The following is a 14,096-nucleotide window of genomic DNA, read 5'->3' as shown; positions in this document are numbered from 1 at the left end:
TTTTTCCATTCCCCTCCCCTGCCACGTGTTCCTTGTTTCCCAGCGCGAACACCCCGGTTCCGCCCCGCCCCCCCCCCCCCCTGCGTCTTTAATCCGTACGTTTTATTTGCGAGCCAGCCTCCTGTTTGCGAGCAAACGCGGCTCGCGTTTAATTTATTTATGTTCCGCCGCGCCAGGGAAAATTGTTTGCCTTTTTTCTTGGGCCTCGTTACGGCAGCGCGCCATTAGCGAGCTACCTTTTCCAGAAGTATTGTGCGCGACCAATGCGCCGGAAAACGTAACACGCGGAATAGATTTTTCTTATTTGTTCGTTAGCGCGGGAAACCGGCTATTTGATTTCTGGCGCGCTCCGTTCGGTAGGGACGAGAACGATATTGACTTTTTGTGCGATTTAACGGTAATGGGCCTGGCGTCATTTTTCAGAGGAGAATTATTTTTTAGTAAATATAAAATGTACGAGAAATACGCTATTATAAATTTAATGGTACTATCAACTCTTGTATTACTTGTATTTACTCTTGTCATTGAATAAACTAAGCATCTAGTTCCGTCACGGGTCGTCTCTTTATTCGAACTGAAAATGAAAATTCCCACAATTGTCTGTTTCTTTGCAACAGTCACGCGCGTAACAAGGGACCGCCTCGACCGTTCGCGTTCGGGTGCGTTCACCTTTCGAGGGAGTTTGACGTAAAATCATATTAAGTTTATTGTTGAGATGTGATCGATGGTCGTCGAACGATTATACAGATTACGCAGTCGATCCCTGTATTTGCTCACGTACGACCGGCACCCCTGGCCGAGTTTGAGAACAAGCCCACCACCTTTCCCTCTCTAAATCCACCCCCGGTGACTTCTATCGCCTTTCACCGGACCCTCTTGAAAACTGGCTGCCGCCTTTTGTGTTTGCCGCATCGGCGAAAAAGCCACTTTTCCCTGTGTATTTGTTATTGACCCTGATGATTGATCATTTTGATTTGATAATAGAGCCCGATAGCATCGACAAAGGATAGGCGGAGACGGCCGATAAAGAGATTGCGATATTTACGGGCGCACCTCGAGAAATTAGCACACTGTAAGTTTCTACTTGATATACAGTGTGTCGAGAGAAGAGTTTCTTAGCCAAAGTAGATACCAAAGTTCATCCTTTTTGTATTGGAAGCGATTTTTGTGAAGAAAATAAGACTAACGACTCGTCATTAAAATTCCAGTTGTTTACCTTTCATTCGTTATTCGAGGTTTTTTATCCAGACGAGAATTTTTACCGAAACATGGACACCACACCACCACCGTCCCCTCTGATGGAAATTTTCGAAGCAGAAAAATTTCTTCGTGCCTCCCTCCTCGTGGCTAACAAACCGCGCAAGGAAAGCAGCGGGGTAAGGTTTACAGGAAAACCATCGTCTTTTCCTGGAAGGACGTCGGGTAGGGTATCGAGACTTTAATATTCTTCGACAGACGCCTCCACCCCTCTTCCCAACGAGGGATTTTTCGTTCTGGCAACGTATCCCCGTCCTTTGCCTCGCGGTTCGCTTCGAATTTTAATAACTCAGGGAATGCTCAGAATCCAATAATGTCCCCGAGCGGCTTTCTTCGTACAAGTACGCGATTTTTCTCCTGCACGAGTCACCGAATTCGTCCACATGTGTGCAAAAGAACCCTTACTCCCTCGGTGCTCTGTCTCACCCACCTCTGCGTCGTACAGACTAAAACTGGGCAGACTAAGAGTTGGTCGAATTATCCTCCATAGCTTGGAAACAAATTGCTGTACAGAGTTTTTGTTCGCCGTCTATTACTCGAATAAAATTCTGCCCACCTCTGGCATAGAACAGATACATATACTCGCGAATTGTCGCTAGAATCGTCTCCCTTCGTCCTCCACCCCGAGCTTTTACCTACAACCATCCCCTGGTAAGGCTCCTGAAAATCTCATATTCTGGAATGACGACGCGACTTCCACCCCTCGACCTTTCCCTCGCCACTCTTACGAGGGATATTCTTTCCAACGTCGAAATATTCGGGGATCCAGACGATGTTCGCCAGTTGATTATGAATAAATTTCAACCCCGTTTCTCGGACTCGAACGACACGTGGAAATTTGAAGATTCATCGTAATAGATGTCCGCGTATCTCTTGTTGTTAACCTTGTACAATGTTCGAAAGGATCGAAAGATCTATCAATTTGGAAAGAAAATTAAATTCAAGGTATTATTACTTGTTATCTGCTTAAATTTATTTTTCCTTCTTTGTAATAGTCACTCTTTATGATTTCTACTTGAATTTCTAGAGTATCCACTACAAACTAATACGAAACAATAAATACAAGTTGAAATATTTGAATAAACACACCTTCGCGTAGAAGAATAATACAGAGGGAACTACCGACTTCCAGTTTCTAGCAAATGAGCTCCGATTGTTAAGTTCGAAGGCAGTTTTTCAAGGGAAGCGAACCTGTACTTCTCTTTAAGAATTGAAAGTATTCGTTTCTTTCCTCGTTCCCGATACACCAACCGTAGTCGTTAAAGCGTGGAAAGAAAATTGCCAGCAAATCACCGTTTTTCTACAATTTCAAACAATCGGTGCGCGATAGATCATCCAAAGAAACTCCTTTCCCCGCAGCGATACTTCGCTGGCATATTTGTCACGGCGGACGGCCATGGTACGAAGCCAACCATTTCAAAGTAAAACGCGAAACAGCAAAAATTCAAATGAAATTATCATCATCTCCGTCCCAATTGCAGAAACGTTCTCGTAACGTACCGCTTTCGTGCGAGACAACAAATGACCAAGATTGCATTTAAATGTATCCCGCATTTGCAAAGCAGCCAATAAACGTCGACGAGTGAGGCATGGTCGGTTAAAATAGCTGCGAGGATATCTCTCGATAGCTATTAAACCGTAATGTCCTTCCGAGCATTTCGTTGTCGATCGTTTGCGCCAATTTACTTTAACCACCCTCGACGATGCCGTACGATATTAATGTAGCACATAAGTTTGACCGAAATTCGGTAGCGAAGTGAATTCAGTAACCTATTCAGAATAATCAAAATACAAACATTTCCGATTTGTTTCCTAGAAACGTTACAATTTACAAACCCAAATTTACGCAACCCTCTCAATTACGATAAAGCATCGCAAGAAAATAACGAACAACCCAGCCCTTCCAATTTAGAGATTACGAGGAATTCCAAAGGCATTCCAGCATCCATTCCGGAGTCTCAATCGACGCGAGCACCCTAATTTCTGCTTCCCTATATCGAACGCCGCTCGTTCCTCGATTTCTATTTCAACCCCATTCCGTATCGCGCCGTCTGCGCGGCATTCACGAGCCCGAGAATCAGTCCGTCGACGTAGGTGAGAGCCATCCAGGGTTTTGGGGTACCTGCACCCCCGAAGAATAGATTTCTAAGAGGGTTTCGGCGGTGAAGGGGGGGAGGCCTGGAGGGAGGGTTGGCTGCCACGGCGAGGAGTCGCGAGCGATAGAGTCGCTCGTCGGCGTTCTGGAAACGAGAATGGAGAATCGAGGATCGAGGAGGAAAAAGAGGATTGTCGGGTCAAGGTGGTTGATGGCAGTTAGGTGGAAGGTGGAGGGGGTCCTTGGGCCGTGAGCTTCGTGGAATAAGGTAAGGATAATCGAAGCAATCGAACGACGATGCTGGCTGGCGACGAGGGCGTTGGGCCGCGAAATGAATTCCACCCTTCCCCGTAAGGGAGGAGAAAGGAGGCACCCTCTCGCGTACACTCGCGCCTACGTTCTATCGCGCACACGTATGCACGGATACATCGCCGTCCACGAAACGACGCTCGGGGCTGCCTGGAGACTGATAACGTCGCGCTAGAACGAAGATTTGTGAATACATTAGAGAAAATGCGAAGAGGGGTGGCTCCTGGATGTAAGGGGGCGGAAAGATGGACTTTGAGAGATGGGAGGATCGGTTCCCTTAGGAAAACGCTTCTCGAATCTTTTTCTGTTCAAGGTATTTATCTTGCGATCGCGGAAGCCACGGCTGAGGGATGTCGGCCAACTTTCGAGCACACACAGAGTGGAGTTCGCCTGAGATTGATTCGATTCGGTGCTTTGTAGTTATTCATTTATCTTATATTTAATTAAAATAGCTTGTACGACATGGTTTACTAGAGGAGAGTATACAGGGCGAGGCACGAGAGGAGAACTGAATATTTGTTAAATACAAGTCGTGCTAAGCGATGTTAGCAGCCAAAGTAGAACTGTTTTAGCCCGATAAATTCAAGTTTTATTCGCGATAAAAAAGAAAATGAATTAAGAAACGAATGAATGAAATGCAAATAATGAAGATTCTAATTTTCTCCGATGATATAGAGGATAAAATTGGTTCGAGTCGCCGATCGGTTCGAAACAGTATTTACCAATCTAGAAGTGCAAATGGAATTCATCAACGAAACAATTCGACCAGTGCTTTCAGGAACACTCGAACTCGAAAGGCTGGAATTACCTTTGAAGAGATCTCGCCGATTCCGCTCGCGAATCGATTTGCAATCGTTTAAAAAGCTTGTTAGCCCCTCTCTAGCCGGGCGTCCCGTTTCTACAAGAACGCCTAATTCTCGAGTGGACCCGAAGCGATCGATTCGATCTAAATTGCCCCCGTTACTTTCGCTTTTCGAGGGGTCCCCCGGCACTCGGGGCCGCTCAAAGGGCACCGTGTTTCGCGACGGTGACAAAAAGAGTCGTCGGTATTACGAAGGTGGAGACATCGTTTCCGTCCTCGATCCCCGTCATTTCTCATCTCCGTCATTTCTTTTCGCCTCCGCCGGGTCTCTCGCTCGCTTACTCTCCCGGCGAGAGACTGATGGCGGTTTATATTACGCGGATTCATATTACCACCAATTAAACTCCTATACCACCTCGAGTTCGTGGTGTTCATACTTTATACTTGGGGGATGTGGGACGTTGGTACCTGGTGCACGGATCTCCTACATGAGCGTCTTTAACATTTTCTAACGGGTGTCCGAAGGCTGGCTTAGGTCTCGTTCATGACCAATAACAAACTTCATTTTTAAACGATACACTCATTTCTTGCGTGCAATGTCACTTTTTGTTTTTTTTTTTATTTGTACAAATTCAAACTATCTTCACTGTTAATTGTATCAAAACGTAACATACTTGGACGCATTAATTTTTTTATTAATCATAGGAGTTTTGAATTTTAGAAAATTGGTCTTCCCGTACATAATACTTTCCGAATTAAGGGTGCGAAACTAGACCTCTAAATTTCTCATAGATCGCAGCTCTAGCGTCGATTCCTCGCGTCCCCGATACGTGTCTCATGCGTCACTTCCAGTTCATTATCCCGGTTGGAAGGAATGTTTCCTCCTTCGCAAATTGCACGGCGACCTTTGCGTGCAACGATCCCTCTTGTGAAAACTCCCTGGACGAGATGACTCGCAATTATAGGCAAAAGTCATGCGGACTAAACGGACAGAGCGAGGAGTTCGAGGAGCGAAGCTACGGGGGATCGATAATGATTTCGCTCTGTTTCCCATATCGCTAGCACTCGTGAAGCAATAAATGATCGCGGCAGGCCTAGATCCTGTTGGTTACGTGGACTTATTCAATTTTCAAATACAACAGCTGATATATCAAAATTCAAATGGACCTTTGAATTTTTTTTAAAAATTGCCACAAATGCCATTGTCATTCTGGACAACTCGATACATGTACGAAGAGGGTTCGATGGACGTGGTCGATGAATTTTGACGAACAAAATTAGTCTAATTCATAAGCTTAATGGTATGTTATCGTAAAATTGTATTTCTACTGGTGCATTGACTATTTTAATATATATTTCGTTGTAGGTCCTCTCCAAATCGACGATAAAAAAGAAGACTGTGTAAGTTTCATAACGTTCATTTTCGTTCCATTTGTTTCAGCTCGTCTCGATATTTAAGGCGTTTTCCAGACACCCGGTGTGCAAGGATGCGAGGATACCACCGCGCGAGAGGAGACATTAATATTAAACGTCCCCACCCGAGCCGCTACGAAGATCTCCGATAAGATTTTTATAGTGCGACCAGGTGGCGGCGGACTCGTGCATTGCCAAATCGCGTTAAGGTTCTCCATCTCAGGATTTTACTTTCTTTGCTGTTATTAACACCGAGGAAGTTTGTTACGAGTGAAAATTTGATCCCTCCTTTCCGTGTACAGGTTCTTCGAGTTTAAAAATGCCGGAAACCCGATTGAATTTCGTCTTCTATACGTATCTGATATAAACAATGTCCTACGAGCCTTTTATATTTTAACTCCATAAAGAAATCTTCTGTTCTTAAAGAACTTTTTCTCTTGAACCCTTCTCTTTATAAAAAGCAACCCTAATCGTCCAGCGTTGGAATGCATTTTTCCATATTTTCCGTCGAAAAATAATCCGCGTCTCATGGAATCCCGTGGCCCGCGAGGCAAGGGACGCTCTGATCGTGAAAAAAATGTTGCTAGCAAATCGTTCGTCTAAAATTAGCAGGTTGAACAATAGTGCCGGAGTACTATAGAAGCCATCAATTTTCTAGGCTCTACAACGGTACCGTAGCCAGCCAACTCTCGTACCCCGATTCCCAGAACTCATTTCAATCCCGGAGGATAATTCCACGCCGAAGACATTCCGACGGTCAGTGAGTCCTTCCGCGTCACCAGCCAGAGATTCTTAAAATAAATCTCTCGGCTGCCAACTTCCCCAATCTTATTCGACGAAATGAATAACGCTCCTCGCGAACCTTCCACAGGATTAAGCTTCGCGGGGAGGAGGCATTTGTTTAATCTACGTTGGGAATGTTCGGTCTCTGGTTACCTAATTTCTGGTAATTGGCGAGTGGACGTGCTGCTTTTAATTATAATTGGAGGATCGGATGTAAGTTGACTCTTTGGGTTCTTGGGTCTTATTTTATCTTTCGAGGAAGGAGGAATTATTCCAGCGGAGGTATCTATGCGTAAGAAAATATCACGTGGAAATCATTTGGGATAGTCTTTGGGAGATATCCTTAGAGATTGCTTGTTTGTTTAACCTTTTGATACAGGAATTTGATTGTATTTTAAAATAGGGTATCGCGCGGGGAATCCTGCAGGAATCCTCAATGAACTCCGCGAGAATGATCTCCATCGAGTTCTCAAACTGACGCGTTATACAACAGGGAGTTAAGTGGCGTTACCTCGATTATTGCAGGAATTTTCGGCCCTCGGTGTCTACGATAATCGAGGTACACCATACGATTGACAAAGTCGATCCAAGCGTCCTCTTCCTCGACACGAAACGCCACGTCCCGGCGAAGAATGACGGAGATGAAAGTTTAAAATTGGCTAGCGGAATCAAAGCGGACGGTCACTTTGAATAATCCTCGCGATTCAATCGTGCCTATCCGAGCCAGCCGTGAGGATCATACCACTTAGGAGGCATACAGGGGAACCTATCGGCCGGGACGCGAGAATTCAGCGTAGATTAGCCCGAAGCTCCTTCGGGATTGAAAGTTCACTGGCATTGGGATTATCGTGAGGGCAACGATACGTGCGAATCACGTCGCGAGTCACGGCCCCTTTCGTGACCGGCGCTCGTGAATGCCGATGGGCGTATTCGTGTATACGTCCGAAAGGAAGAATCGATCTTGAAAAGATCGACTCGAGTGTCCGTACGGAGGCAGTGGTAGCGAATCCCCCCTCTCTTATTGATTAACAGACGGTTACGGCTCGTTTTCAGGCGAACTCCGATCGGGGGATTCCAGGGAAACGATCCTCGACGAAATTTTGATCGCACGGTTTCGATGGAGACATCGATCACATCGTCAGAGGTAAGGCTGGGGTTACGTAAAATACACTGTTGGATTGTCAAACTTTAAACTTCCATAGATTTATATAAATTCATCCACAACTGTTGCAACGAAACCGAAATCAAAGCTCGAACCCTTTGCTAAGAACTGCTAAGCCCCCTCCTTACTTTCACTCGAGTTAATTGCAACGTTTGAAACAAGGAATATTTAAATTGCACGCGCAAGTTACGTCGGTATTTTCCCAACGCGTTGTTACGTGAACGGTTGACCGCTCGATTCGCGAACGCACACGACTACCTTCCGCGACGTGATTCGAAATTTCAAAGTACGCTCTCGACCGTCTGACTTTTACGCTCACCGAGAGATGATTACAATGTTACGGTCCCGCCTTCGGCAATCCCTGTTACCGTCTGCTTAAACCACTCGCGCACGAACTTACGCGACGCTGCATTCAAAGAGGGGCCCGTAAAAGTTCTGAATCACGTTACACTTTCCCGTCCCAACATTGAAGTCTCGGAGCTTACCGTTGTCCTTCGATTGCCGCGGATGCGATTGAAAGGGGCGTGAACGATGCGTGAATAATAAATCAGAACCTCGTTATTAACGAGGATCCGTCGAGGAAACCTTACATCTCGTCACTGTCACGTTTTTTTTTTTTTTTTTGAATTCTCACATATTCCATATCGAAAACGGATCAATGGGTTAATTCGTGACCCTAAAGTGTATCCATCCCTGCTGATAAATGGTACTTTCGATCCTTGATCTAAAATCCTCAATTTCTAAAGATTCTTCAGAAGATTGTTCCATCGGTAGCAAGCACTCCGAATTTTTGTATTCCCCGAACGGCTACCTTTAATTAATATACATTAGTACAAACGCCAGTCTCAACCCTGATTGCGCTACGCGATTCATCGATAGCCGAACCCATTAATTTACCCAAGGCCTCCCTCTCCGACGGGCTTTCAACCCCTCCTCGAGGGCTCTCGTTCACCGCGGTAACTTTTACTTCGTTCGGTAAGTTTCTCCGCAGGCTAACTCGACTACAGTGTGTTTAGCTTTCGGGGGACTACGCGGATATAAATAAGGAGAAGTCACGGTGAGAAAAAAAAGAAGAAAGTTGGAAGAGGGGTAGGCGAAGAGGGACGGCGAGCGAACGGAGGAGCGAGAAGGAGAGCGAGCGTAAAGCAAGCAAGTGCCCCTTTTGTAGCCGTTGGGTGATAATTTTTAATCAGTGCATCGTAGGTCCACCGTGAACGAACCCGCTCCTTTGTGCTCCTTTCGCGGGGAACCGAGCGGGGAAAGGTATTGACCGAGACCAAGGGCTCTTCGAGGTGGAAGGACAAAAGTTTTGGGATAATTGGAAGAGGCCAGACGTTCTGGAACCAGGAATGCGTAATCCTGTGACGCTGATTTTCAACAGAGCTCGCCGCGATCTTCCGATACTTCGGAACAACGCCTCGCGAAAAATGTTTACCTTTCGTTCTTTCCTAGCTTTTCCTCTTCTCTATATAAAGTATTTTTGCAAATTCGATATGTTTATGTCACTCCACTGGACTCCACTCTTCTCTCTGGCTTAAAATGTCTACCATTTAGAACTACTTTCGCCTCGAATTTCTTTTCAAATGCAAAAACTAAAAAAATGTCTAACGAGTCGCAGGTCGAGCCCGGTGCGCCGAAAACGATAAAACAAGAGCGCTCGGCTACCATAACCTTGTGCCCGTTGCTGCGTTACGAGTTGGGCCCCGTGGGCTTCCTCCTGGACCCCGAAGGTAAGCCGCAACGAGGACTCTAGACTGCTGGGCACGCAGGGCGCCACCGGAGCCTATTATAAAGGACTGCCGGCATTCCGTAGTTCCCCAGCTTTACGAGAACGGACCACGGCCGATCTCCGTCGATGAATGCGAAACCATTCCCCGTGAGTCGAGGATCATTGCTAAAATTGTTCTGGTGCTCGTCACGAGCGCAGTTTCCTTCTTTCCCAGGATGTACGCGTGGAAAATTGCTCTTCTCGCAGTGGGAGTATGCTAAAGGAGGCGGAACAGTGCTTCGCGGTATCGACTGTGACTACTTTGCTATTTGCATAGGTTCCCGTTTTGCTTTGCTGCCGAGTTTAACACGGATTTGTGTCCTACGATTTGGAGTTCCTTCACGAAAACGTGAATTTGACCTTGTGTACGGCATTGCGAAGGCATTTTTCAAGAGATATCATACACTTGCAAATTACAAAATACAACAAAAGCGAGGATAAAATATAATTCAGAATGCAATGAGTTAATATAGATTGCATCGTTGTATTTCCATCGAACGACTTCGCAATATTTTCTGCATTTTTCTGTCTAAAAATAGTCCAGTTCCATTCGCAGAACTGTTTTCGATCGTTTATCGCCATATGCGATGGCATGTCATTTGGCGAAGGACAATTATCCTTCCACATGACAAGTTAGTCTGTTCAGCCCCAAATTGCTGCATTTATACTTTCAAGTCGGATAGAGCTACGCATTAATCCTATGGTTGTTACGCTGCCAATGTATGGGATTTCTTCCGAAAATCACCCAGCGAACGCGTATGAGCCTTCATTATGCAATTATCGAGTTACTGGGTCTGATGACTTAATTCTCCTTTTATCGAAAGTGAAACGCTTACTAGCAGATAAATTAAATTGAAAAATATGAAAGTTAGGTTGAGATTTGTTTATATCCATCGCTGAAGACCCGTGGGTGAGCGGCTAGACGTACGTGTTTGCATATAAAGGGAATACATCGGTGATGTGGGTGCCACATTCCAAGGCCCATTCAGACGGCCATGCTCGACGTTGTCAGGCATGCCCACAAACAGACAGACGGACGCCCGAACGAGCCTTTTCTCGATCAGGCCAATAGTTCTTTGAGCTAACTATCCTGAACTTTTGGTATGCAGTCGAGACTCCTTTGTTCTTTTTTGAACAGAATAAACATCGAATTCACATGTACCTCGCGTGTGCCTACTCTCGGTTAACTTTTAACTTTTAATTGAATTTGATACATTGTTCAGTCGTCATACAATCGCGTATCTAACTTAATATTAGGTTGTCCCAAAAGTTTCTTTCGCTTTATTAATAAGTAATACATGCACGATATTCTATGTTTTATGTTACATTACTGAATTGTGCACGATTCATTTTGCTCCGTTACTGTTACAACATGAATATCTATGAAATTAGATTGTCTATTTGTATAAATACGACCACATCAAATAATTGAGTGCAACTCGCGATAGAAACTTTCGGGACAACCTAATACAAACAATATTAGAATGATACTCGGTTAGCAATGAGCCCTTCACAGCTCCAAAAAGTCCTCAACCCGAAACCAAACTTCTCGATAAACTTTTAATGCTCGTACAACCTCGTTAATCACCTCCTCACCTTCGGTAGAAATTCCCGCAGGACTGAATAAACGAAAATTAATAAGCTAAGATGGTAAGACGAAACGCTAAAACTCCGTGTCTCCGATAAATTAACCCCGAACGAGTCCAAGAACGCGTAGGAAACCGACCAGAGCCGAGCAAAAAGTTCCCCGGACCCAATCGCCCATCGTTTCGTAGTCAAATTAAAGCTTCTCCCAACTGTTCGACGAATGCGTTCAATCCGTGGAGCGGAAAGGAGGACGAAGGACTCCTCGATCGCGTTTAATCGGCAGGGACGAGTCGGGGATCGGCATTGTTTTGTGGAATTAGGATCGTTCGAGTGGGTCGCCGAGGGGGTCGGGGGTGGAGGCGGGGAGAAAGAAGATGAAGAAGGGAAGACAGGATGAATTCGAGGAGGAGATGGAGCAGCCGCTGTCCGCATACCTTTAATATCTCCACACAGAGTCCTTAGTAGCTGTTGGACAGCCACGGCGATGACGTGACACTACCGGAGTTAAGTGGCGAAACGCGCGGACAAAAAGCCGGATGAAAAACCACGCCGAAACCGAAGCGAAGCGGCTAAAACAAAGGAGGTGTGGAGGTGTGACGAAAGCCTGAAGAGGGAACGGAGGAAGAGGGCTCATCGGAACCGTCCGCCTTCTTCTGGCGTATCTCACTTTTTCCGACGCTACGCAGAATGCTCCTTCAAAAATTCGCTCTTTTTTTGTTCCTGCGAATTTTTGTTTCCTCTCCGGGGCCCCAGATCCTTTTTCCTTCGACTAATTTCGTAGCCTCGCGACGTGCTTGATTGAATAGAACAGGGCCTGGCAGAATCGTCAAAGTTCGAGAATATGAAAGAGGCTTCCGAGACGTATATTCGAGAAATGGAGTCACGATTACATAAAATATCTCCAACTCATCGTTCGCAGCAATAGCTGCTCATATTAACTTCAAATAACGGAAAGAAAAAATCCAGTTTATTGCTCGATCTATTTGCCTGGATTTTATAGACTTTGATATTAGAAGTACACTCCAGAGTATCGAATACCACTTCAAGAACGTCACCCATCACCTGAAATAGACCTAGATAGGTGTTATCGTGGGAACTATATCTCCTGGAAGCCGAACGTTGATTAAATTATCAACAATATTATAGATAAAAGCGAGTGGTCTCGTTGATTTTTTGTTAAATACGTGTATTATAAAATAGAGTCATTGAATAAAATTTGACAAGAGTTACTTCTTTTCTCGGTGAAATTTCTCCATCTTTGTTGGCTCTCGATGCTTTCGAGATGAAGATGTTTACAGCGGCACGGATATCGTGCGTGAGAGGTCGGTTGCTGTAAATAAAGCGTCTTGGAGCGAGAAAAAAAGAAAAGGGAATAAAATATCCTCTCCGAACAGGCGGTAAAGCTTCATTGAACGCGCAACGAAATTCGATCAGACCCACTGAAGATTATTAGGCTGCCTCACGTGGGTTGGGATAAAAATTATTTTTCGCCTTGATTGAGATCTCCTGGGAGCAGGTTCGGTGAGACGGTGGTACGTACATGTGGGCCGCGTTACCACGATCCAACCCTATGAAATATCAATGCCTTATTACTAATGTAATTTTTCGTTCAATGCTCGATGATTGCCAGACAGGACCACCGCCCGTGGGCACTGCTCTTCGACGCTGGATGTATGATCGATGAACCGTCTTTTTATGTTTGCACAGGTGCCATGGAATCACTTATCAACCCCTTCTATGGCATGCGCGGTTCGATTGAATTTTGCCTGTTAAGATCTTTGTTTTGCTGATATCAACGCGAGCAGTATCGTTCTCTGGTAATTTAAATATGATTTGAGCTTATGATGAATACAGTGAAATATTTTAACGTCTGGATCAAGAAATGTCGATTAATATTACCAGTAGGCAAGAGTTTCTATCGACATATCATGACACAGTCAATCTTTGACCTCGATTTTAGAATTGGGAAAAAATTGAAATGCTAAAGCTCACTTATTGTCACACACACACAAACACACACACATACACACAGGGATACACATACACACAGGGAGATTGAACTGCGAAAGAATAGATAGATCCTCGACCGATCGGACAGAAGACTTTCATTCTCGATCGGGCCCTCGGCGAGGGAGAAGTGACAGGGGTTAGAAAAAAGTAATCGAAATAAATCCAAGAGACCAGGGTGAGTGCGGGCTTGCATGCCAAACGGCCATTTTTAAAACTCCGTCGGGAAAATAAGAAAAACTCATCAAGTAGGGATGATTGCCGTTCCCTCCACTCTGACGGCGAGCTACCAACAACCCTCACCCACGGGAGCCACCACGACCGCTACGCTATTCCCTGTCTGTCATCTAGACCTCCCTACCCCTCGGGGTCCGCAGAAATTCGCCTACGGATTATTGTCCAAGTATCTTCGCTATGTTGACCTTCAATAATGAAAGAATACCTTTGGACGCAGTCGCTGGGGATTAGAGAACTCTGCTTGAAACTTGGGGAGCGATTATGTCATGGGGAATCTAAAAATTTCGACATCTTTTTATTTGTACATTTATCTAAGGAAACTGTTGCATCATTCCTTATCAATATAAATTAACCCCTTATCTTATAGCATCGTCTGGGACGAGAGATGCGAGTTAATTTCAAATTCGTTCCTTCTGACGAAGTCGTGCGACGAAGCCCCGGCTTTCGGAGAAAAATCTCATTTTCCTCGACCTAAAGGTTCCCCTAAGAACCACCGACTTTTACGCCCCTGCGCGCCGCGGCGAGCCAATATTTACCTGAAGAAATTCAGAAAAGTTTACGCACGAGTCTCGGGGCTGACTGCCTTCCGAGCGCCGCTTTTCTTCAGTCAATTTTCTTTTCGCGACCCCCTCCGCCCATGCTCCTACATTTTATAATATTTCCACGCGCGGCAAGA

Source organism: Hylaeus anthracinus, unplaced genomic scaffold, assembly GCF_026225885.1.
Source record: "Hylaeus anthracinus isolate JK02 unplaced genomic scaffold, UHH_iyHylAnth1.0_haploid 27394, whole genome shotgun sequence".
NCBI classification, from domain to species: Eukaryota; Metazoa; Arthropoda; class Insecta; order Hymenoptera; family Colletidae; genus Hylaeus; species Hylaeus anthracinus.
The sequence above is the reverse complement of the archived record's forward strand: the minus strand, read 5'-3'. Positions refer to the sequence as shown.